The following is a 25,937-nucleotide window of genomic DNA, read 5'->3' as shown; positions in this document are numbered from 1 at the left end:
TGTCACCCAATGTAAGGCCAGGCCTGAAGGGAAAGAAACCACTGGCAACCCCGCCCCCCACACGAACATGGCTCCAGACTCGAGTCTGGGAAGAGAAAGCCCACACCTGCCTGGGTGTGATAAGATAAGAGGTTGTAGCTCAAACACCACAGACCTGCTATTCTTACCAACATCAGTCAGATTTCCTTCAGTGAAGAATTCTCCATTTGCTGTATGCCCTCAAACTAATTCCAGAGAATTTAAATAACTAAAAAATAATTTTTACCAGTTAAAATCTTGTTTTGCTCAGGAGAGGATCTGCTGAATTCCTTACCCACATAGGAGCCCCCTATTATAATCTATCATAAAACTATTATGACACTTCAATACTTCAATATTAATACTTGAAACAGAAAGACCAATGAAGAAAACAGAAAATCTAGATTAGATTCAATCACATACGAGCTTGGTATAAGATAATGACATTTCAAGTCTGAGAAATTTAATCATTAAACATTGGTTTTGGTAACTCAGAAAAGTAAAAACACTCTTTGCTTTATCTTATTTACTAACGTAAAGTACAGATTAGAATCTTGGCCCCAGTGAATTAAGCCACTGTCAATACTGAATTAAAAAAAAATACAAAAATACCATGTTGTGAGATTCTCTATTGTTTTACCTTTGTCTGTTGATCTAGGGGAGGACTTTGAGCTTCTAGGCCAAGGCAGAGCCATTAGATAGAAGGATCCTGGGTTTCTGGATGTCTGCATGGAGCAGAGTCCTCCAAACACTTTCCAAATAACTGTAACGTAAGTGACAAATAAACTGTTGTTGTATTGGGCAAGTAACAGAGGAACACAGGCAATTTATAATTCACTTCAAAGACGACAGCGATACACAGCGTCCATTGGCATCAGCTACAATACACTTGATCAAGTGATGTCTGAGGTGCAGCTTTGGCTGTGATTCTGACCTCCTGACATTCCTTTGTTCCTGATTTTTTTTTGTGAGATTTTTGAGATACGTTACATTCTCTAAGTCTTTTTCTGTTACACAGAGAGCGCTGCTATTGTTTATATTTAAGAATCTTTAACAGTTACACCTTTTTAATTTAAAAGTATTTTTATAAATCAATGAGGCAGAATAAATGATTTCACAAAATTATAGACAATATATATCAAATTCCTTTCATGTTCAAACTCTAAGTAGAGAAGAATCAAGAAGAAATGTTAAAAATATTAGAATAAAGATGAAAAGTTAGAACATTTTATGTCAAATTTCTCCCAACAGAAGTGAATTGCAAAAAAAAGTGTTGCTCAAACATGATGAAGTTGCGTATACAACAAAGGTGAATTTTTTTTTAATTTGAATTTTGGCAAGAAAGCATCATTAGTAAACATTTTGAGATTATTTTATATGAAGACATAGTATCCAGTAAAGAATTAGCCACATATTTGGTTATAACTTAAAAAATGAATAATCAGTAAATATTGGATGACAGAAAGATACATCAAGCGCTAATCTACTGTAATAGAGATGACTGAAATTTAATATCCCTTTCCCACACTTGTATACGATCCGTTGGCAGATGGACAGGCTCAGCGTATTTTTGAAGTGTTGAGCATATATATGTTGGGAAGGAGTTTTTAAAAACAAATGTATTATGTAAAGCAGCTAGGTTTGAGTACCAGTTCCCTAAGTGCTATATGAAAGCTAATAGTTGGGGTGCCTACCCAGGCTGCACTATTTATGCTGTTATCCCTTGGTAGAAAGATGCTTCCTTCCAGGCAGAATGAATAATAGGATTGGGGTGAAGAGTCAAAGTTTAAACCATTCCTGTGGGTGAATGAAGAACACTATATGAAGACTAAGGATTTTGATCTGTGAGGAGACACCTTCATTTATTCAGTAAATAGGCTCACTGCTTGGTTGGTCTTTCTGTATTCAAAGCCAGCCGAACTCTAACAGTGAGAGATTTCAGAGAAAACTAATCTATGTCTGACAATTTAATGTTAAGAGTTGTAAGCATTTCTGGAAAAGCTGATGAGAGAATAGAAGAAAAGCAGGTTAGCCTCTCCAATAAACACCTCATTATCAAAAAAAAAAAAAAAAGACTCTTGAGTTTTACCTGGATGAAGAGTTCACTGATTACGAAAAGATATCAGGTAGCATCAATAATGAGCATCAGTCCAAGGAACACCTAACTGCTCCCAGAAAAACATTCCTTTGTTTAATAATCATCCTAGACACTAGTTCTGCAACTTCTGTGATTCAAAGAGAGGATACTCAGGTCCAAGGAGAGAAAATGCTATGTGAAAAATTCATATCCTGATAGAGAATCTAGGTTTGAAATCAGGCAAACCAGATTTTATTATTTAGAGATTCAATTTTGATAATAATATTATAAAAGAACTAAGTATTATCTTAAAATTCAGGCTAGCGATATCTCCAAGAGTAGGAAGAAGTTTTCTTTAGTTAGAATATAATCCAGGAGCTTCTGAGGTGTGGCAATTTTCTGATCTTTACTTGGAAAGTGATTAGCTGATTGCTCACTTTCTATTTATTACATTAGATATGTATGGTTTGTGTCCTTTATTCTCTGTGTATTATATTTGACAACATAAAGTGAAAATTGATCTGGGGGAAATTATTACAATGTTTCTGAGTAGTCATTAAAGGGCTTTAGGCAGAGAGTGATGTAACCTTTGCTTTGTGAAAGATTACTCTGGCTGTAGCATGAGGAATGACTAGAAGGGGGGCCAAACAGGAATAAAAGTAGACACTACAACAGCAACAGCGGAGATCCAACTTATAAGAAGACTTGAAAGAGATTTTGGATATGGAATCTACAGAAGTAATCATTTAATTAGGTGCATTACAAAATGCGAAGTATCAAGAAACCTTTGAGAAACTAGGCTTAATGTAGACTATGATTCTAGCTACTTCTAGGATAACAGATGGAAGCACTGTGGCAGGGGAAGGGGGTGATGAATTTCCTGTGAGGTGCACTTTATTTCAAGTGTCTGTGGTAATTCCTGGATGCTCAGTGTAGGGTTTAATGGACAGAATAAAAATTTCAGCTAAGAGATATATTTGGGCAGCACACAATATGGCAACTGAAGTCAAAGAGAATAGAAGAGATCACCTAGGAAGATAACATAAAATGAGAATAGAAGATAAAAGACTGTAATATACACCACTTGGTATATGAATGTTCAAAGCATCCAGAAGAAAATGAGACCATTAAGTTAACCGACAAAAAGCAGTCAGAATGATAAGGGTGGTATCAGAAAGGGGTGGTGACATCCAGGATCATTTTGTGGCACAGCCTCACTAAAATATAGACAAGTAATAGACAGATGGAATAGTGGATAGATAATAGACAGACATCTATAGTATATAGTTATAAAAAGAGGTGTGCAGAAATTGAAGAAAGTTTTTTCTGGCCTTCTGGCTTTCCTAGCTTCACTATCTGCTACCCATTTACATTTACATTTTAATCTAGGATTAACAAATTATTCAGAGATTTTAAATAATCATTTCCTGGGCTTTGTGCTATATATTTTATATAAAATAATCTTCCTCATTTAGTTTATATCATTAAATTCTAAATAAAATGTAAATTTTGGCTTAATGGTAAATACTTCCAGAAATATTTTCTGATCCTGCAAAGTGATTTATTTTATTCTCTATTATATTTCTTGGGATTATTCATATTTGTTCTTATCTCACTATACTATATACAACAGTGGCCCTATAAGTACCCTTCAACAAGGAAGTCTGCAGTTTAAAAGTAGAGTTCTTCTTTATCTTGTTTTTATATCACTGGCATATACTAGGCATTCAATAAATATTTGAAGACTTGTTAATTTCTAACATTTTAAAAGAAGGATTATAGCTCATATTATATTTGAAATTTAGAAATAATATACTTTTAGCCAAAGGAAATGACATAGTTTTGGATATATAATGTTGAATTGATAGCACAGAATCAAGATGTAAATAATTCTGATTTTATTGAAACAAAAGTCTTTCCTTGGACTAAAATTACAAATACCACCAAAATTTTACTACAGATAAATGTCATAAACTCTCCTGGAATACTTTTACTCCAAATTAATTCTACAGTTTATCTTAATTATCTGAATAAATTTCTAAGTAATCACCTAAATATAATACCATGTCAATACAATATAAAATTATATTATAAAAGTTTAACATTGTATTCATTTGGACATATGTACTTGAACAATTTGTATATAAAGAAATCAAATTTACAACATGTCTTAATAATGAAAGTAAATCTATTCTCATCAACTTTACAAATCATGTAAATATAGAAGTTATTAAGCATTAACTGGGACATTCTTTGGTGTAGTTATAAGCCACTGGCTGTCAAATTTCACAGCATCAGCCTGGTAAAACATTTCTAGGTTAGGACCCACTATAGAATATAATATAGCACATTTCAAGAATGGCTAGAGATAAGAAAGAAAACATAGAAATCTAAAATCATTTCCAGAAGTAGAAAATTTATTTTAAAAAAAAAGAGATGTGATATTTAGATAATGTTGCACACTTTTTCTAATAAAAAGAATATCATGAATATTTTCCAATACCTTTGTACATAATTGAATATATTTTAGAAATCATACTTATACATGATGTGGTGAAACTGCACAACATCAAGTATAAATATACATTTCTTAAAAGATACCACAGGCAAATGGGATATTAGCCATAAAGAGATGCCAATTAATCTGACAAGAGGTATCCTCAAAGGCCTATGTGAAAATCATAGTCAATTTAGATTTTTATACCAAGTAAACTATCTGTTGACATAAATGGAAATGTATGAATGATAGCTGGAGTTGGATAACTGCGTATTTGTCTGTTATATTATTCTTTATAAATATGTTTGACTATTACCGTAATGAAGATGTCAAATATAGTAAAAAGGAAATAAATCATTTTGAGATATTAAATAGTATAAACGTTTCCTACCCACCAATCCTACTAAGATTCCTACTTTAGCAAGATCATTGAAATCTGAGGAAGTAATGGGATGAAATAAGGAATAATAAACACTATTATTCATAAAACATAGTGGTAAACTAAGCATGAGTACAGGCAATAAGAGCAAAAGAATAACAATATTTGCTTCTTAAAAATACTTCTTTTTTTAAATGATTCATTTAAAAAACTTCTAAATTGAGGTATAGTCAATTTGCAATGTTGTGTTAGTTTCTGGTATACAGCACTGTGATTCAGTTATACATATATATGTATAATTCAGCCTACTGCGTAGCACAGGGAACTATATATGCAATATCTTATAATAGCCTACAATGAAGAAGAATAAGAAAAGGAATATATATATCTTTAAAAATATTTCTGACAACTTTATCTGGGAAGATATAAATCTCTCATGTAAACAATTTTGATGGTGAGAAGTTCCTAAAAAAGTAAAAGTCTGAGCAGTGGTAAACAAAATATAAAACAAAAAATCAAACAAAATACTGTATCAAGTTGAAAAATATTGACAGTTACCTTTTATTTTTATTTTACTATTTTAACTTTTAGCTGTTTTGAATTTACGTAATTAAATATTTTATTCCTTCATTAGATCAGTTTTGCACTAGAAGACATACTAAGAAAAGCCTCTCCCTGTATTTTATTAATTTTTACTTATGCTTTTATTAGGTTCTCCATAGTTTATAATTTAAATCTTTGAATTATCTGAGATTTGGTATAAGAGTCAATTTTTACTGTTTGGGTTAACAAATCTTTGTTTAATAAAAATTCCTTTAAAAAACTGATTTGAGTGGGGAAGGTACAGCTCAGTGGTAGAGTGCAAGCTTAGCATGCATGAGGTCATGGGTTCAATTCCCAGTACCTTCATTAAAATTTTTTTGAAAAATAAAAAAATAAAAGATTTGAAATACCACCTTTGTTATCTATCTCTTTCCTTGTATTTTAGCCTGTTTTAATTTTTCTTTTCCTTTTCTTATGTTTTCTTTGACATTAACCAGTTAAAAGTCTCAACATAATTGAATTTATGAGTTAAATTTTGTTACATGAAAACATCAATTCAAAATTTAAGAAAAACAAAAATATTTGCAGCATAAATGATAAGACATTGCTGATATCCTTATATAAGGGGAAAAAAATGGAAATTCCAGTGGAGTAGCATGGCAAATCTCACAGTCAATCAACATGAAAAATCTGGTGATGGCCAAAAAATAAGAAAAAAGTTGAAAGACAAAAATTAGAAGTTGAAAAGAAAAAACTGTGTCTCTTTTTCTTTACTAGTCTAGCAAAGATTAAAATAATTGATACAATGCCCAGTGTTGGGCCTGTAGTGGGAACATACACTGGTAAATAATGTTGAAATGAATCAGCTTAACAATTTTGAATGACAATTTGATACTAATAAAATTATTTGAAAAGTTTTGACTTGTCCCATCAATTCCACTTGAAGGACTTCATTCTTTTTAAAAGAATATGACAAATGATATTCATCTTAATTTTGGTATTCATGTCAACATTGAGTGGTTATTTTTAAACAGTATGTTAAATTCACAAATATATATCCACAGCCTATGAAATATATATGCACATATATACATATTTATCAACCTGGATTATTCTATACTAAACGAAAAAGGCATTATAATAATTTATAGTATTGAAGTCCTTTTTTAAATTTAAAATCAATTATGTATGATGTGATATGTGTATATATGTATATAGACACATGAAAATATATACATAAATTATTTCATTCCCAAATTCTGACTCCTACTTTTTCCTACTGACCTTTCTGTCAATTGGTTCTATTAGTAGCTTGAAAATGAGCTGTCACTGTTGAGACAATAATCTACCACATAAAAATTTTGAACATGAACAATGAGTTTGATTATATTAATACCAATTATTTTTATAATCTACTTGGTCAAACTTGTCAGACTGGATTTTACAAAAATGTTTTGCTATTGATCTGTTCTAGTTTCAACATGTCCTTTTAGAGCAGATTTCTTTTAGGCTCTGACATGGAGTGAATGATAATTAGGAGAGTCCATTTATTGTATTACTGTCAGAAAATGACAATAAGTCTTTTGAATCTTAAGAGAAGCCTTGATTTTTAAGTAACAATTTAATTAGAAATAATTCCAATTCAAATTAGAAAATAATAATCACCTATGAAGAATTTTAAAACTTAAACTTTTCCTCTTTGATGATCAGAAACACAAGTCAAAGATCAACAGTTTTCTATACTGAAGAAAAACTAATGGAGAGTCATTAAAATATGCATGTGTATTAGATAGAATGTAATTTTAAAACACTTAAGAATTTTATATCAAGACTAGACATCATTTGTTCCCCTTGTAAAATAATTCTAAGGACATTTGTCCCAATTATCTTCAGACAGGTTTTTCTTTCTGCCTATGCAAAATTACATCAATGTATTAATATTTGTGAGCTACGTACAAATGATAATATATTGTAGATATTTTGTTATTTGTCCCTGTGGTTGCACATGAAACTAGGCAACAATCAGCCCCCTCTTTCCTGTTACCCGCTTTTTTGAATTGCCACTGGCAAACGTCAATAATTTCAAGACAATGGGAGATTCCACTAAGCTATAAAGTGATTTGAAATTCATGCATGTGTAAGTTTCATGCACCTATAAGTCACTGTTTCACCCACCAAATGGACAGGATCAGCAATTTCAAGCTCCCTGTTCCTATGAATTTCATATTCAAAAGTCTATACTTTGCCATTTAAAATTAATGATGTCTCTCCCCTAGTGAGGACAGGATTATTTTATAAATTTATTCGTAAATTTCAGATGTGCTTTCATAGAGAATGAATGTTGATGTTTAACACATAATTCTAATTTATTGCAATTAGTATGATAAGTGGCAACAGGTGGACAAAATTAATATATTTTGCTAGCTATTCTCAACAACTGAAGAAAACACACAGAATGTTCTTTGGTAAATATGAAATCAAAAGAAGAAAACTAGTTTGCTTATTTTAATTTTCTAACTGTTAGGTCTTGATGAGAAGGCTAAATGGGACTTAGAATCTGGAATCATCTCTCACCCATTTTTCAAGATTTGGGACAGGAAACTGAACACAATGATCTAAGTCATAACTGAGCAGTGATGGCAGGCTGAAATGAACATGAAGTGAGAACTGAGCTGACGTATAAAATAAAATGGAAAGTATGAGGGAAGAAGGGAAGGTATCTACAGGTAAAAGAGAAAGTGTAAATGATATTTGTGAGAGAATATAATTTTAAATGTTTATTATTTTAAATAACAAAAAAGTTCCAGAGTCTTCAGAATGCATTTTAGTACAAATAGCACTAAAATGTGGAAGGGGATGCTGACTAATTGCAAAAAGATGAAACAAATCTGGAAAACAAATTCAGATTCTGTAATAAAGGTACAGCATTCCCTATGTGTGATATCTAAGTGCCTCGTAACATCCATTTAAGTCTTGACCAGTTAATGTTTCTAATCCTTTAGAAAACATAATAAGGATTATTTGAGAATGAGCAAGTTCACGTTGAGAAATGAGAATTACTAGACTTATGCCAAAAAAAAAAATCAAATCAGAAATATCATACATGGAATTCTAATGAACATTTTTATTTTCCCTCTTTTAAAGAAAAACTAGTGAAAATCTTCCCCCCAGGTAGGGACAGTCGGCAGTATTTTTGGACCCTAGTGATTCCTTTCTGCTTTGAGTAGCCCTAGACCTTCAGATCGCATTCGCCTGTCCACTCCTAGGCTGGGCTGGGCAGTTGTTTAGTTCCCAAAACCCAGTCTGATTACTTTCTTTTTCAGAGATTACTTTATATGCAATTTTATCAGCTAGAGGAAGAAAATGTTGCTTCATTCCAATGTGCTGTCAATAACATTGTCTGTTTCACACATAAACTCTACCCATAGCTTCTCTGTGTGCTTGCTAGATATTACAGTTTAATTTTTACATGAGACGGCTGTAAACCTATTTGAGAATGGATTTCTCCCATTTAGATAGAAATATAGTCAACATGACAGCATTAAAAGGATTGCTCATTTCCCATCTCCAGACTCTTATCTCCCCTCCATTTGCAAAGCAACTCAGGTTCTGTTCCCATTGAAACAAATGTCACACGGTGTTACAAATAGTCAAAATTAGACTGTGCCTGGGCTTTAACCCTACCTCCACTCCTGACTTGCTTTGTGACCTTGGGCAAATTGTATAATCTCTGTGGCTCGGTGTCTCCATCTATAAAACAGAAATAATTGCAGTACCTACTTCATACATTTGTTTTAAGGAACATACGAATTAGTGCTTGTAAACAGCTCAGCATTATGGTTGTACATACTAAGGTATAGTTGGCCATTTCTCATGTATTTCCACATTAACACAATGGTCAACCTATGCAATTATTTACATTAAAATAAGATTATAATATATGCCTAAGTTGCTGTTCTAGTTTAAACATGTTTTAATATATAAACCTTTACAGAAATGGCATCCATTTTATTTAGATAATTATGTGTCAGCCTCAAGTTTATTTAAATGTAATGGGACTAAACTTATACATTGTAAATTTCATAAGGAAAAAAGACTGTCGCTTCATGAAATTTTATAAATGACAAATTTCCAATCCTAATTTTACCAGCTTTATCAGTAAGACTCCAAGATCAACATATTTTTAAACATTTGAAATACACACTGTATAAATCAACTCAGGATAGGCAAAGTGACAGTGCCTGTGGAATTCACTGCCTGCCTTCCCTTGGTAATGAGGCTGACTGATAATTCTTCTATGCTCTAAATAACTAAACTTCACTAATGTGAACCCAAGTCTGTAAATTATATTTTATATGTAGCTGACTGGTAAGCAAATTTGATTTCATGCAAATATTTTGAAGTGGATTAGTTGATGGAGAAACCACATCTGAATGCTAATAATGTACCTCCCTATATACACAGGGTGAAAACGCCTTCAATCCACAGGAAAGTGTCAGCATTAATAAAGCAATGTCATGCTATACCTCCCCCATAGCTGGCCTATATTGACATGAAAAATTATAATGGTAGAAATACAGAACTTTTCAGATATAAATAACCTTACTGTGTTATGAAATTTTTATCAGGAAGGGATAACTAAAGAGAAGGAAGAAATCAACTGCAAGGAATATCATTGCCATCTATTGACAGTAGGTTTTGTGATAAGATGTAAAATCTATTTTCATTTATATAATTGTGGATGTCCTATTTATTTAATAATGACCTATCAGTGCAGGGATGTAATTCTGCGTTAGAAGATACAGATTTAGGGATAATAAATGGATATTTATACCATCTCTTAAACATTTTAAAAGCTCCTTAGAATATATTTCTATAGTGGTACATATCATAATCTGAACATTTTGCAGCATAAACAATGAAGGCTTTTAGAAAGGGTCTGGTTTTTCTTATTGCGGGTTAATGTTTACATCTTCAAATCCTGACTATCCTAATTCCTTTTTCAAGTAGTTACTAGGTAGGAAGTGGTAGGTTAATATTTATTGGATTCCAAAGATGCCTCTGTCTGTTTTATAAACTAAATAATTTGATTTTAGTTAAATGCTATGAAGCATGTGTGTATGCCTCTGTGTACAAGTGAAGTGCTCCTACAAAAAGCCAGCCCAACAGAGGGTCTTTCAGGGGATTCAGCCTATTGAAACCCCATGTGTCAATCTACTTAACCTTGTTGAAAATAATCTGCTTTATCCACGAGAAATGTTTTAAATATGTGCTAAGTCACTGATATTTGCATTGACATGGCCTTCATTTTCCAGAGCCATCAGCTCCAGAGCCTAGTCTTCCATTCAACTGATGTGTTTTTATACCTACATCATTAATTTAAATACACTCAAATATCTGCTTGTAAGATACATACATTTCCATGAACAAGATTATAAAAGGGAATAAAAGAAAGAAGTAGTGTGATAAATTAGCTTTGAACGTAAAACAGGACTTTTGCTTAGTCTACCTGAATACTTTAAAACCCTAGGCACATAGCTTAGGCCATATTTTTATACCTGCTTTAAAGAACTAAGACAGAATATGGTGTTCTAGATCATTGCTTCTTTCAAATGTGTACATGTATGGCCAAGGAACTAGGTTTATCTACTTTCCAAGCTCATTACAAATTTCTAGAATGACAGAAAATAATTACGTACACTGAAGTATTTTAACAGAGTGACTGCTACCAAGAATGCTGGACCGAACGCTTTCACAATACATCTGTGTATACTGCCTTCCTCGGCTTCAATTTCAGAGATAGTGCTAGTTTCCTGTACACTGTGATATGTTCCATTACACTGTTAAGGGAGCTGTAATTGTTAGCTTAGGTAGAGAGATAAGTAATCATGGAAACAGATGATGACCCTAAGCCATTCTAAACCTATTACAACAAAGCCATTTGAAGTAAACTGTAGCAACGAGATTAGATTCCTCTCAGACCTACATTAAGACCAAAGGCAAAGAAAGGCAATTGAAATTGTACCTGTTTTGTAACTGGATGTGTACAAACTATAAACTACAAAGAGTTTTCACCATAGAAGAGGTTGTTCTATTACTGATATATCTTGTAAAATAATTCAATTACTATTTTTGCTAATACAAAATTCTGAAACTTTGTATAAGATTTGGTTAAAGCTTTATTTAAATAAAATTAAATAAAAACACATGAAAATCATTTTTTATGGTAGTGAACTTGATGTACATGAGAAGAAAACACAGTTATATGTGTACATGTGTGTGCATGCCAACTCTGGTATCAGTTTTCTTCCTAGGCATAGACAAAGCAGGTTTTTATGAGGTCCTCACCAAAAGGAAAAGAAATATATGGCCATATTCATCACATTAAATATGCTCTCTTCATAGAGTCAATAGGTACATTTCCAACCTCTGAGATTTCATCTATGCTTCAAGGACCCAAATGACCTACAAACATATTCTTTTTGTCTGTCAAAATATCTGAAAAATAAATATTCTAATTGTAGATATATATTACTCCAAACAACAGCAAAGGATATTATACCTTTTTGTTTTTTCCTTTATGAGGCTTTAAAACTCAGCAATATTAAGAGTACAAAATAGAATAAGACAAGTTATTTCTTTGCCTTAATAGAGCTTGTAATTTAGTATGGGCAATTGTAGAAGTATACATACAGTGTACAATTTTTAAAGATACCATTTTTTTGAATACCAGACACTGTGTTAAGCTTAAAAAGATAGACTAAAAATTTTTCAGAGAAAGAAAACATAGCTTAGAAATATTGAGTTACCTGATCAAAAACAGACAGCTGTAACAGAGAAGTCCATACTCAACCAAAGTCAGTTAATTTCAAATTTCTATGCTCTTAACCACTCGGTTATTTTGCCTATGAGATATTTAAAGTAAGAAGCACATGCCCAGGGTTATCAATGCCCTTAAACAACCTGTTATTTTTAACAAGTAGGAGTCGGGTAGATTTTTGGAGGAAAGGACATTTAATCTCCACTTGGGAGCTAAGAAAAGCTACAGATAGTGGAAAACAGAAGGAACTTCATGAATGGGGTACAGATTTCCTACAAGGCCTAGTGGGTTCAGAAATTCAATGTCTTATTTAAGGCAGCTTGAGTTAATAAGTGGCTGTAGTTACAGGCACATTTGTACAAATGGCTTGGCCAAATTTCAGAAACTGAATTTGACTAGAAGATTGGACATTATTCTGGAGACAAAGAAAGTATATAGAACATATTTAAATTTCAGTTAAAATTGCTTTTGGGAATATTAACCTGTCAGCAATATATAGGATGGTACTTGAGAAGGCCTGCATAAGAGACAAATCTACTTAAAACCTTTCAATGAAGACATTACTCATGAAGACCATTCAAAGCATTAACCAGATTACCCATCAGTTTACCCATCCTTTTAGGTCACTAACAATATGAAGGGATAAAAAATGGGTTGGAAGTACTAAGAAATGGAATCTAGAGAGGTTTTCAGTTAAAGGACTTGAAAAGCTTGGGACCAATGACCTTTATCATGATTTTCACCGAAGTCAGCAAACCATCATGATTCTTTGAGTTCCATTCTTTTCCCAGAGATGGTAACACCCTTTTAATTTCAGGGAATATCATGATACATGGAATCCTAAACATTTATTGGGCTTTAGTCAAAGATTTGAGTGGTATTTTGAGAAAGAATGGTTTTAGTCAGATAAACAGTATTTGTGGCTGCTGAATCCAGGTGTTTAGAGTTAACAACAAGAACAACAACAAAACCTTAGCTACTATTCCTCTCTAGCTTGTCCACATTCAGATTCTTTATTCTTCTTCAAGGACTCCAGCACTCAATGTTCACTCTGCATGGAATGCTCTTCTCCCAGATGTTTCCCATTCACTTATCAGAGAGGATAATCAAAAATTTGTCACTCTCTATTGCTTGGTATATTAATTATGTTTTTATTTGTCTACAGACTACCTTCCCTACAAATATTTAAAACTTAGATAACATATATATGGAGGCTACTATGTGCCAGGCATTGCTCTAAGCACTTTATTTAGAATAACTCATTTAACCATATGAGAGATTGACAATTATCCCCATATTACAAATGAAGTAACTAAACTGTAAGGAGATTATCTAACACGCTGAAAGTTACACAGCTGAACATAATCCAGGAATTAGGATTTGAACCTAGGCAAATGGCCCCAAAATCTATCCTCTCAACTATCACATTCTGCTGTCTTACAGAAGTGCTCTAAATACAGGAATCTGATCTATTTTATTCATTACTGGATTCCTAGTAACTAGCACAGAGCCTGGCTCATAAGTGACAGCTAATTTCATAATGTGTGAATGAACCTGAAAGTTAGCAAACACCAGGAAAATGTAGTAGATCATTTGTTTAGAGAGTTTGTGTTACACTGGGACAACAAAAGTGAATGAATAAAATATCTAGGAATAAACCTATGTAAGATGGTAAAAGACCTCTACTAAGAAAACTCTAAGACACTGATGAAAGAAACTGAAGATGACATAAACAGATGGAAAGATATACCACGTTCTTGGATTGGAAGAATTAATATTGTTAAAATGACCATACTCAAGGAAATCCACAGATTTAATTCAATTCCTATCAAAATACCAATGGCACTTTTCACAGAACTAAAAACAAATAATTTTAAAATTTGTATGAAAACACAAAAGACCCCAAATAGCCAAAACAATCTTGAGAAAGAAGAACAGAGCTGGAGGAATCATGCTTCCTAACTTCAGATTACACTACAAATCTACAGTAATCAAAATAGTATGATTCTGGCACAAAAGCAGATACGTAGATCAATGGAACAGGATAGCCCAGAAACAAACCTACACACTTATTGTCAATTAATCTATGACAAAGGAGGCAAGAATGTACAATGGAGAAAAGACAATCTCTTCAATAAGTGGTGCTAGGAAAACTGGACAGCTACATGTAAAAGAATGAAATTAGAACATCTCTAACACTATAAACAAAAATAAGCTCAAACTAGATTAAAGACCCAAATGTAAGACTAGAAACCATAAAACTCTCTAAAGGAAAACATAGAACACTCATTGACATAAATGTAGCCATATTTGTTTTTGGATCTGTCTCTTAAAGCAAAGGCAATAAAAGCAAAAATAAACAAATAGAAACTAACTAAACTTAAAACCTTTTGCACAGCAAAGGAAACCACTGGAAAAGTGAAAAGACAACCTACTGAACAGGAGAAAATATTTGCAAATGATATGAACAATAAGGGGTTAATATCCAACATATATAAACAACTCATACACTCAACATGAGAAAAACAAACAACCTGATCAAAAATGGGCAGGTCTGAATAGACTTTTTTTCCAAAGAGGAAATACAGGTGGTCAATAGGCACATGAAAAGATGGTCAACATTACTAATCATCAGAAAAATGCATATCAAAACCACAGTGAGAGATCACCTTACACCTGTCAGAATGGCTATCATCAAAAAGAATGCAAATAATAAATGCTGGTGAGAATGTGGAGAAAAGGGAACCCTCCTACACTGTTGGTGAGAATGTAAATTGATGCAGCCACACTGGAAAACAGTATGAAGGGTTCTCAAAAAACTAAAAATAGAACTGCCATATGACCCAGCAATTCCTCTCTTAGGTAAATACCTTAAAAAAACCAAAAACACTAATTTGAAAAGATGCATGCACCCCAATGTTTATAGCAGCTTTATTTACAATTGCCAAGGTATGGAAGCAACCTAAGTGTCCATCAACAAATGAATGGATAAAGAAGTTGTGGTGTGTACATACACACACACATCTAAAAAATGGAATACTACTCATCCATTACAAAGAACGCAATTTTGCCATTTGCAAAAACATGGATGGACTTGGAGGGGAAAATGCTAGATGAAATGTCAGACAGACAGACATTATGGTATCACTTATATGTGGAATCTAAAAGATACAACAAACTAATGAATATAAAAAAAGGGGCAGGCTCACAGATACAGAGAACAAACTAGTAGTTATCAATGGGGAGAGGGAAGGGGGGGCAAGATAGGCATTGCGATTAAGAGGAGCAAACTATTATGTATAAAATAAGCTACAAGGAAATAGTGTACAACTTGGGGAATATAGCTGATATTTTATAATAACTATAAATGTAATATAATCTTTCAAAATTATGAATCACAATATCATACGCCTGTTAGCCTGTAATAATACTGTACATCAACTACACTTCAGTTAAAAAAAGTGAATAAATAGAAACCAAAGCTAAGACACCAGCATCTTCACAGGGTGCAAGGGGCTTCACTAATCACCCTGTGAAAGGAAAATGCAAGTAAATACCAGAATCTTGCAGTACATAGATCTACATTTGTAGTATCTTACATATACATATTTGAATAACTGTTTAATTTTTATATATGGGTATATCTATTGTGATAGTTCATTTTAAGTAGATTTTGATTTTTTTTAATCTCAGAAATAAGTGTACAGTCCTAAAAAATTTAATCAGGAATTTTAAGGAGAGGTATCTGAGCAAGGAGAAACCCAAAATATTTACTGTCATGTTTTAGCCTATAGATAGATATTTCATTTTTCAGTTTATGGTAGAAAAAATATTTTCACCCAATTGTCTTTAAATACTTTCAAATGAAATTACATTGAATTTTATTATATATATTTCCTATATCATATGAATTATTTTCTGCATTTAAAGGATTCCTATTTGGGGAAAAAAAACAGGCAGATCAAATACATGATTTTTTTTTGTTAAATATAATTAGAGTCCTTAACTAAAACAGTATTTTTAGGAACAAATGTCATACAGTAGTCAATTTACTGAGCCTTATTTCAATTAAGTAAATTACTATATACTGGGCCCTACTGAGTTCATTTAGAACAAAAATTTATTTTTAAATACAGAGTTTATATTCTTAAACCTGAAACTTTTATCCAAAGTGGAAAGTTACCAAACTTTTTGCAACAGAGATTTAAGGCATTTTGACAAATAACAACAGTCCCTAGAAAATATGGTTATACATTTTTTAAAAAAATAACGTTACACTTTCAGATCACTGTGCAAGTATCGGGTACTTCCTTTGCAAGGAATGGTTTCTACAGGAAGCTCTCCTCTGTAATAGAATTTCTGAAAACCCTAAGTATTGAAATATACAGGAGACCTTAAAGATAAAGCTTGGTTTTTTCAATATGGAGAGGAAATTTTACTGTTCAGATGCTAGGTTTAAGAGGAAAGTGTATTAATTAGGGATCCTGGTGAGAGAAACATATGAATCGAGTCACCAAGATCAACATAAGGTAGTAAGCGAAATAATGGCATAAAAACTAAGTTATAGACACTGTTTCTGAAAAGTTATTATCAGTTACAGAGCCAATGTATTAAAGTTGTGTGACTATTGCTGGCTTTTGGGAATTCGGGTGAAGATAATAAACTGTAGTTAGAGGAAGCACTTTGTTCTAAGAATAACATTTTCCCAACTGCTTATTTTAATATATATCTTCTCTTCTTCCTTGGGTGGGGGGAAGCTCTTTGAGAATTCAGATTGTGTACAGTGCTCACAGCGAAATACCTAATTTACTAGAACAAAGACAAAAGATGTCTTAAACAGACATACAGCATTTCTTTTTTGAGGTGTTTTTGTTTAACTGGATGCTCCTACCATTAAAAACTATGACAGTTTCTCATATTTTTAACTATGAAAATTTTCAAGTAACGTTTAAGATTATACTGAACTAATTCAGTAAAGATTTTGCTGTTTTTTGTTTGTCATTCCAAGAAGTTATGGCATGATTTTTTTAAAAAGCTATATTATAAAAAAAAAATAGAATTGTTAGGGATGTAGGTTCTTAGGTTCTAATTTGCTATCTGACCTTCTGCAAAAAACTTTGTATTTGTGGACCAAGTATTTTTAATATTTAAATGGGTATATACATTTTTATAAAATCTATTTCAAGGGGTTATTGTAGAAATTAAATCACATTAAAATTCGGGTGGTTAAAAAGTTTACTCTTTCTTTACTGCATTTTTTAACATATTTCCAAGTATTACCTGTAATCAACCTGTATCTTCTAAAATAATATCGCTGAAATATCTTCCATGTTATTCCCTCAGACTAACACCTCCATCAAACCTTTGTCATTTCTGCTCCCCAACAATTCTCTGGTGAACATATTTCTCCATTTCAGTCTGTTTTCCACGTTATTTACAGATTAATCTAAAATAACCATTTAACCGTATTAAACCTTTGCTTCAAATGTTTTCATGATTCCTTCTTTCATAAAATTAATTGTGAGCCATTTTTTACAGCAGTCAGACGGTTCAGCATTTCAGTCCAGCTTCTGCTTCACTTAGTGCATCTCATTTTTGTCAATGCCAGGGCATGAAAAGAAAGTAGTAGTGAGGACACTCACGCTGGGGTGAGCAGGAGGCAACTTGCAGACAAGGGGGTGCTAACCAATCAAACTTTGAGGCTTCCTTGAAGCCTAATGGTATCAACATCTCTGTGTACTTGAAACCCAAGGAGGACCTCCTCTTACTCCCTACAGTCCAATGGGACTATCTATCAATCCTTTTGGGCTTTGTAATTTCCAGCTCAGTTCTTCCATTCAAGCTGTGCTTGCTTAGGAATGTCCTTTGAATTCCCCCAGTATCAAGAGAGATGAGGGAAGGGAAGATGAAAAGTTATTTCTCCATGAATCATTTTGAAAACTTCCCATTTGGAATTAATCTTCTTTTATCTGTATTTTCTTACCACTTTGTATTATAGAATTTACTACAATATTGTCTTATATTCTGAATATCCAGTGACTTTTATGTTTATTTCCCTCTCTCTCTCATCATGTTAAGAGAAATCTAAAGCCAACACTCATGTTTAATTTATCCTTTGATCTTACATAGTGCCTGGAATTGTGTCACTTTATGACATAAACAGTATACATTCTGTTCAGTTACTTTGACGGCAGAATAATAAACATGCTATGGAGAGGTCTGAAGCTGACCTAAGTTTTATATATTTGTAGGAAACTACTTTCTGACTTGGCTCTTATACTATTATTTATTTTCCATTTATGTTTAGAAGTTTCACAATAATAAGAATCTTTGTGTTTTTCATGAATTTTTACTGGAAGCTAGAGAGAAATATTGATTTAAACATATAAGCCATTTTTAGCTTATAAACATTTCTTCCATTAAACTTTGAATTTATTTCTGCTACATATACTCTGAACTTCTTGAATGTTAATTATTTATATATTTCTTGTATCTTAAATCCACATCCTTCATATCCAAATTCCCCAACGCCACTGCTTATTAGAGTTCTTGGCACCAGTGCTTTCAAACTGTGGAATAAGATGAATGACTTGCATACAATTAAGGCATTTTGAAATTTTTTAAAGGGAAGAGACTGAAGGAGATAAAAGTTACCCCTAAAAATATTAAACCTGTTTATGATTGCCCCATTGATTCAGTTTTCTCAGAAAAAGGCAGGAAACATGAATTTTAAATTATTCTCCTTTCAAATTATTTAAAATAATGAAATATGCATATTTCTAAAATACCTAACATTAGTCAAGTGAAAACACTTAATGTTTCTAAAACTGTTCGTTCTACATTACCACAATTTGGCATAGGCGTTTATTGGAAAGTAGAGCAATTTATGGCTCTTAGTACTATTAATAAGTTTCACTAATAGGAGATTTATTCCACTCTAAATTATTAAGGGATTTATCACTCTTACCATCTATCAACTATCGTAGCAGCTAACTTGAAATGAATTGGCTTGTCTCTACTTTGTTACTAGAAGCTAGAAAAGTACAGTATCAACAATATTACTGTTACTAAAACCCTTACTGGCAGTATCAGCAGGGCGAGTCCAAAGAGGCCAGAGGACTCTACACTCACTCACTCCAAGAGAAACTGCTCTGTAGAATCATGCAGGCACGTAGACAAATACTAAGTCAGGATGCTGCTATGGCTCATAGCAAAATCTGGTGTACTTATAATTATCTGTCAGTTTAACATGATGCATTAATAATGCATTCCTAAAGATAATCAAAAACATAGAGTGTATCAGTTACCTATTGCTGCACAACAAACCACCTCCAGAATTTACTGGATTAAAATAAGAACATTTAACTTGCTGTGATTTTGTGGGTCAGAAATTTGATTTGAACTTAGCTGAGCAGTTCTTCTGCTGGTAGCGTCTGACTGGGGTTGCTCATACAGCTGCTGTCAGTCTGTTGGTCAGGGGGTCAATGGCTAAGGGACCTCAGTAGGACCACCTTCCTATGCTCTACAAATCCCATCTTCCACTAGGCAGTTGAGGTTTCCCCAAATGGAGCTGAGAGAACAGCAAAGGTTTAATCCCAATGCAGAAATGATACTGTCTCGTTGGCCAGAGCGAGTTATGTGTCCAAGCCACAGTCAGTGGTGTAAGGGGCTATATAATTGCATGGACACAGGGAAATGTGATTTGTTAGCAATTACTACCTATGGTACTAAGTCATTAGTGAACTTTGGGCACACCTTACATTCTAATTATTTTAGACAGAATCTTTTTTAAAAATCACTTACACTGACATCATTACAGATTATTTGTCAGGTGCAAACTTTAAAAAAAAGCACTTATATGCATATTTTAAAAACTGCATTCTGCAGATTTCTTTAGCAAAACAGCCTTTAAATAGACAAGACAGTCATAGAATCATATATCACAATTTAATCACAATCACTTGGCATTTATTGCAGAAGACAGTAAAGATCATGTACATATATTTGCAAGTAACTCTGTCTCAAAAATTAATGCATTAACTTTGGTTAAACTTTGCCAAACTTTAAATCAGTTATTTAAGAAATAATTTCAAAATTAAATTCATAATTAATTTTTCTTTGGGACTAAAGCAAGTTATCAAAATGTTAGGTAAAAATTACTAAATACCTGATATCTGATTAAAAATGAATGTTTTTGAAGTTCTAAAGAAATATTACTTAGGTAGACTTGGCAGATAAAATACAGGATTAAAATTGAATTTCAGATAAATAATGAATAATTTTTTTAGTATTAGATTTTCCTCAAAACTATAATATTAACTGAGTATCCTGTATTTTTATCTGCTAAATCTGGTAACCCTTACCTCAAGACTTTAGTTTTAAAAGGTTTCATTCATCACCCTCTAAAGAGATGATATAATGGAAAGCTATTAGGTGTACTTGGTAAAGGGGATCCAGCCATGAGAAAATCAAATATCCCTTGTGTTCTAGAACTACATTAATTGTATTTTGACAGGGCATGAGACTACAAGGCAGACATGTATGTAAATGAGATGCTTGTTGCATAAATATTTTTCTAGGCAGGGCTGGTGTGTTCATACCACAAATGATTTTATCCATAACTAGAAGCAAATCTTCTAAATGCCTCCTATCTACTGATAACATTTAACATATCTGTGGTTATGAAAAGCATCCAGAAAATTTGTAATACTGTCTTATTTTAAAATGCAAATTTACTTGAGATATTAAAGTCTTTTTTTAACATTTTTTATTGATTTACAATCATTTTACAATGTTGTGTCAAATTCCAGTGTAGAGCACAATTTTTCAGTTATACATGAACATATATATATTCATTGTCACATTTTTTTCTCTGTGAGCTACCATAAGATCTTGAATATATTTCCCTGTGCTATACAGTATAATCTTGTTTATCTATTCTACAATTTTGAAATCCCAATCTATCTCTTCCCACCCCCACCCCCTCGGCAACCACAAGTTTGTATTCTATGTCTGTGAGTCTATTTCTGTTTTGTAGTTATGCTTTGTTTGGTTGGGTTTTTTTTTAGATTCCACATATGAGCGATCTCAATAATCAACTCACGTATCTGTCCAAAAAATGTAGTGTTTGAAGTTAAAATGGTATCATAAAATATGATTTTTTTAGGAATATGAAAACTTCCTCTAGTAGATGAACGACCAAAGGAGACAGGAAAGGAAATTAAAGATAAAGTCTATCTCATCAATCAAATTGTAACAGACAGCTGTAAGTGTTTAAAACACCAGTCCCCAAATCTCTCTCCGTTTCCACGCCATATATACATACACTAGAATATACAATATATTAAACATATATCATCTATACATTATTAAAATACTAGGAGTATAATGCAGAGTAATCCCTTAAGATGAGTAGCAACAAGGAAAAGTTTATATAGGTATATTGATGATTTTTTCTTATGATACAAGAGTTACATTTAGATAATAAGCTTACATTAACTTATATAATTGACCTAAAATACAGTGAGATAATAAAGTGAGGTAACTTGCAGTGCACTTTTCCTCAGGTCTATCTCACAGATTCAGAAAAGTGCTTCTCAATTAATTTGAAATATTTCCTAGACTCCTCAACTAAAACAAAATTTTTTGAAATGTGTATTTATTAGTCAGCTCAGGCTATCATGACAAAGTATCATAAAATGGGTGGCTTAAGCAACAGAAATTTATTTTCTCACAGTTCTTTAGGCTGAAAGTCTACGATCAGGGTGCTAGTATCGTCAGGTTTGGTACAAGCTCTCTTCCTGGCTTGTAGGTGGCCAGCTTCTTGTTGTGCCCTCACATGCAGAGGGAGAGCAAGATCTCATGTGTCTTTCCCCTGGTATTTCTACTTATAAAGGCACTGATCCCATCAGATCAGGATCTCCCACTGTCATGACTTCATCTAACTCTAATTACCTCCCAAAAGCCCCATCTCTAAATATCATCACACTGGAGATTAGGACTTCAACCTATGAGTTTTGGAGAGATGTAAAAATTCAGTCTACAATAAAATGCTACTTCTTCCAGAATCCTATTTTTTTTAAAAAGCATATGTCTTATTTCATTCATATTCTTACAGTCTCTTAAGTATTCCATGTACATACTACATTGCACAATAAATGCTGGATTTACCTTGTTAAACTTGGTTTTTGTCCTTCAATTTTATCCTTAAAGGAGAAAAAAATTAGATGTGGTAGAATTTGGATGGTTAGAGCTGTAGGCTTATTTCTAAAGTGAACAACCTCAATGAAGAGAAAGCAATTCTTTCCATATACCCTCAAGAAAAACAGTTGAGATACAGTACTTCAGTCTAGGCTATGTGTCTGAACTTGAACTAATCTTTTTGTCTATGGGAGGATTGTGCAGTGGTTGTTGAGGACTAGGTGACATGTTTACTCTTGGCACAAAAAGATGAAGTAACTAATTTCCACCTAAAACAAATGGGAGATAACTATCCTGTTCACAGAAGAAAGCAATAGTTTGAGTGGTTAGAACAGAGACCTCCCATACGTGGGGTGATATCATGTATTTATGTAATCACCTTAAATTTTCCAAAACTTATAAAATTATTTAATTCTCTAATAATTTCTTTTCTCTCAATTAAAAAAATTAGTTCATCATATAATATTTTATGTTCACTTTTTAACCTTTATTAATTCCTTACTTTAAAGTGTATTTATGGCGACAAATAGGAAACTCAGTGGACAAAATGATGATGTAAAGATCAAAATTGTCAGAAAACAGTAAAAAAAGAATTTTTATATGTCATTTGATTCACAGCATCATAGTAACATGTCAAAAATTAAAATAAAACCACCCACATAGGTACTCTTAGTCAAGAATATAGAGTATTTATTTATCTGGTACTTGAAGACTCAAGCAGAAAATATTTAGTATCCTGTGAGGTCCATATTACAATTATTTCCAGCTTTTGGAACTGGAAATGTAAGTTTCTAAGTCTTGTCTCTGCCACTAGCAAATTGTATCATTTATTTAATAAGGATATAAATCCTTTTACATATGAAATCCTTACCTGAAAAGGAAAGAATTTTAATTTAGTAATCTTAGTTCTCCTTTCCAGTGCTAACATGTAATTTCAATTCTGGTTCTACCAACCAATCTCATTGGTAGGATAAGAAATTCCTTACAAACATGACACCAGCAAGAATTGAGATGGTAAAGATTAAGCAACTGCTCATTACATGGTAAGCATATTCATATGTGATTATTATTATTGAGGTTATGGTTATAAAGTTACGCTTGTTTCTTCCTACCCTTCTCCTCAAGGAAATGAGTACAAGTCATGGTTTTCAGTGCTAAAATAAGTTTGATTAGAAACTCATCACACTATAGTAAATAGTTGTACTAAAATCCTTTCATTCTCTTTATTTCTTTAACAGGAGACAAACATAATGAAACCCATTTTCATAATTGGACTACCCCATTAGGTACCTGGACATCTGCCAAGTTAGTTTTGAAACATTTAGATATGAAGATGAAAGAGGATAGCCAAGTCTTTTGAAAATCTACACAAAGACTTAGTCATACAGTCACTGCCTCACTTATAAATCTGCTGATGTAAACATCTACATGGTGATGATCACCATCCACTCCACATACCTACGGTCATTATATGACATTAAGATGGTACATAACAAGCAAACTAAAGCTAACAGAAATTGAAAAATTGAATTGCTCTCCTGTTTAGGTAAATAATAATAATGTATAAAATATATTTTTACTTATAATATATGTGAGCCACAAAGGATAGAAGTTCTTAATTGTTAGTCTGTGCATATTCTGTCACTTAAATTATTTAGAAGATACTATAGAATCTGTCTAGATTCAAATCTTGACTCATTATTCAAATCATCATTTTTATCAGTGGTAGTGATAGCACCACCGCCATTATCATCATCATTATCATCATCATCACTTTCCATTTTAACCACAAGGGATGAATTATCATGCCACAGTGTTTGAGAGCATATGTTCGTGGATCAGAGGACTTTGTTACCATTTTTGACACTCCTATTTAACATCTTGTGATGCTGGCAAAATTACCAAATCTAAGCCTCAGCTTCGTCCTGAGGAAAATAGTTTTAATAATCAGCATACATTTCACTTAGGATCAGGTACATGATTTGTGAGGTTCATGCAAAATGAAAATGCAGAGTCCCTTGCTCCAAAACAGGAGAAAAGGGCTGTTATAGGTACTAAAAATGAGGTCATTTTCTTTCTTTTGTAGTCTTTTTTCCTCCATTTAGCCACAGTGTTTTTTTATTTGGTATTCATGTTTTTCAAAGTGAAGAAAAATTAAAAATTTGAATTATTAGCATGAAATTTATCTCTATATATTGCAATGCTGCTTTCAAATGCAAATATCCGAGCATTTAACATTTATGTGGAATCATCAAAATTACACAATCTGTATTTCTTTGTTCATCTGTAGAGTGTGCCCTGAGCTGACCAAAACAGACTAATACATGACAGATTCAGAAAGTCTGAAAGGAGAGATAGAATGTCCTTCTATGCACTGACAGGGTCTGAGGAAAAGCCCTCTGAAGCACAGGATACTTATGAAAAATTCTCTAACCTGGGAGTAGACATGTGGAGGCTAGGTGCACACATACATGTTCTAGCTTGAAGAATGCTACATTCATTTCCTGCCAATCACTGAACTGATAAGTCTTGACCCTATCAAAGTGGGGAAGGGAGACAGTCATCTCTTTCTACAGGCCAGATGCAGGAACACACAACAGGTGAATGACCCCCAGGGATACTGCAGCTTCTGCCCTGGAACATGCTATGTACCTAGGTACCTGGGCCAGAAACTGCCAGCCTGAGAGAGAACTACTGCCACCATGCCCCTCCTCCAGACTCTGTGAGGTGTATGAGCCCAATCCCCACCCTCCCAGAGCCTGAGCCCAGGCTGAAGACCAAAAGAATCACTCTCTGGGTAGGGCTTTGGGACTGGAAAGCTGCGTAGTCCTGTGACACTAGAAAGTGAGGGAATGGGCAGCTGAGGATCCCTCCTACAGAGATCAGAGGCTATGGAAAAGGGTCCACACATTACCCTAAGCTCTGATATCCCATCCCATGTTGCACTGTTCCACCAGAACTTACTTAAGATAAACAAATTCAAAAATAAAATCAATACTAATCATTGTGATATAGTACATTAACAAAAGGAAGAATAAAAAAATCACACGACCTTTTCAATAAAGGCAGAAAAAGCATTTTACAAAATTCAACATCCTTTCATAATACCATATCCTCAACAAACTGGGCACAGAAGAAATTTGTCTCAATATAATAAAGTCATATATAAAAAACCCACAGCTAGTAACATACTCAATGGTGTTAAACTGAAAGCTTTTCCTCTAAAATTAACAGAAGGCAAAGATGCCCACTCTCACCACTTCTATTCACTGTAATTCTGGAAGTCCTAGCCAAAGCAATTAGGCAAAGAAAGAAAGAAAGGGCTTATAAAGGAAGAAGTAAAATTACCTCTGCTTGCACATGATGTGGTTTTACATGCAGAAAATCCTAAAGACTCCATGAG

General features: G+C 33.0%; 1 long non-coding RNA gene across 4 annotated transcripts in view; it reads right to left on the bottom strand.

The window, feature by feature from the left end:
* The window catches only part of LOC140696184 (uncharacterized), a 704,768-nt gene that overhangs the window by 45,617 nt on the left and 633,214 nt on the right, over positions 1-25,937 (bottom strand). For all 4 annotated transcript variants that reach the window (XR_012072317.1, XR_012072320.1, XR_012072319.1 and 1 more), the window contains one exon: positions 659-781. This is a non-coding gene — a long non-coding RNA (uncharacterized lncRNA). The remainder of the gene's footprint in view (positions 1-658; positions 782-25,937) is intronic.

Source organism: Vicugna pacos, chromosome 1 (genome assembly GCF_048564905.1).
Source record: "Vicugna pacos chromosome 1, VicPac4, whole genome shotgun sequence".
NCBI classification, from domain to species: domain Eukaryota; kingdom Metazoa; phylum Chordata; class Mammalia; order Artiodactyla; family Camelidae; genus Vicugna; species Vicugna pacos.
Note: the sequence above shows the minus strand (reverse complement) of the source record. Positions and strands in the feature narration are given on the sequence as shown.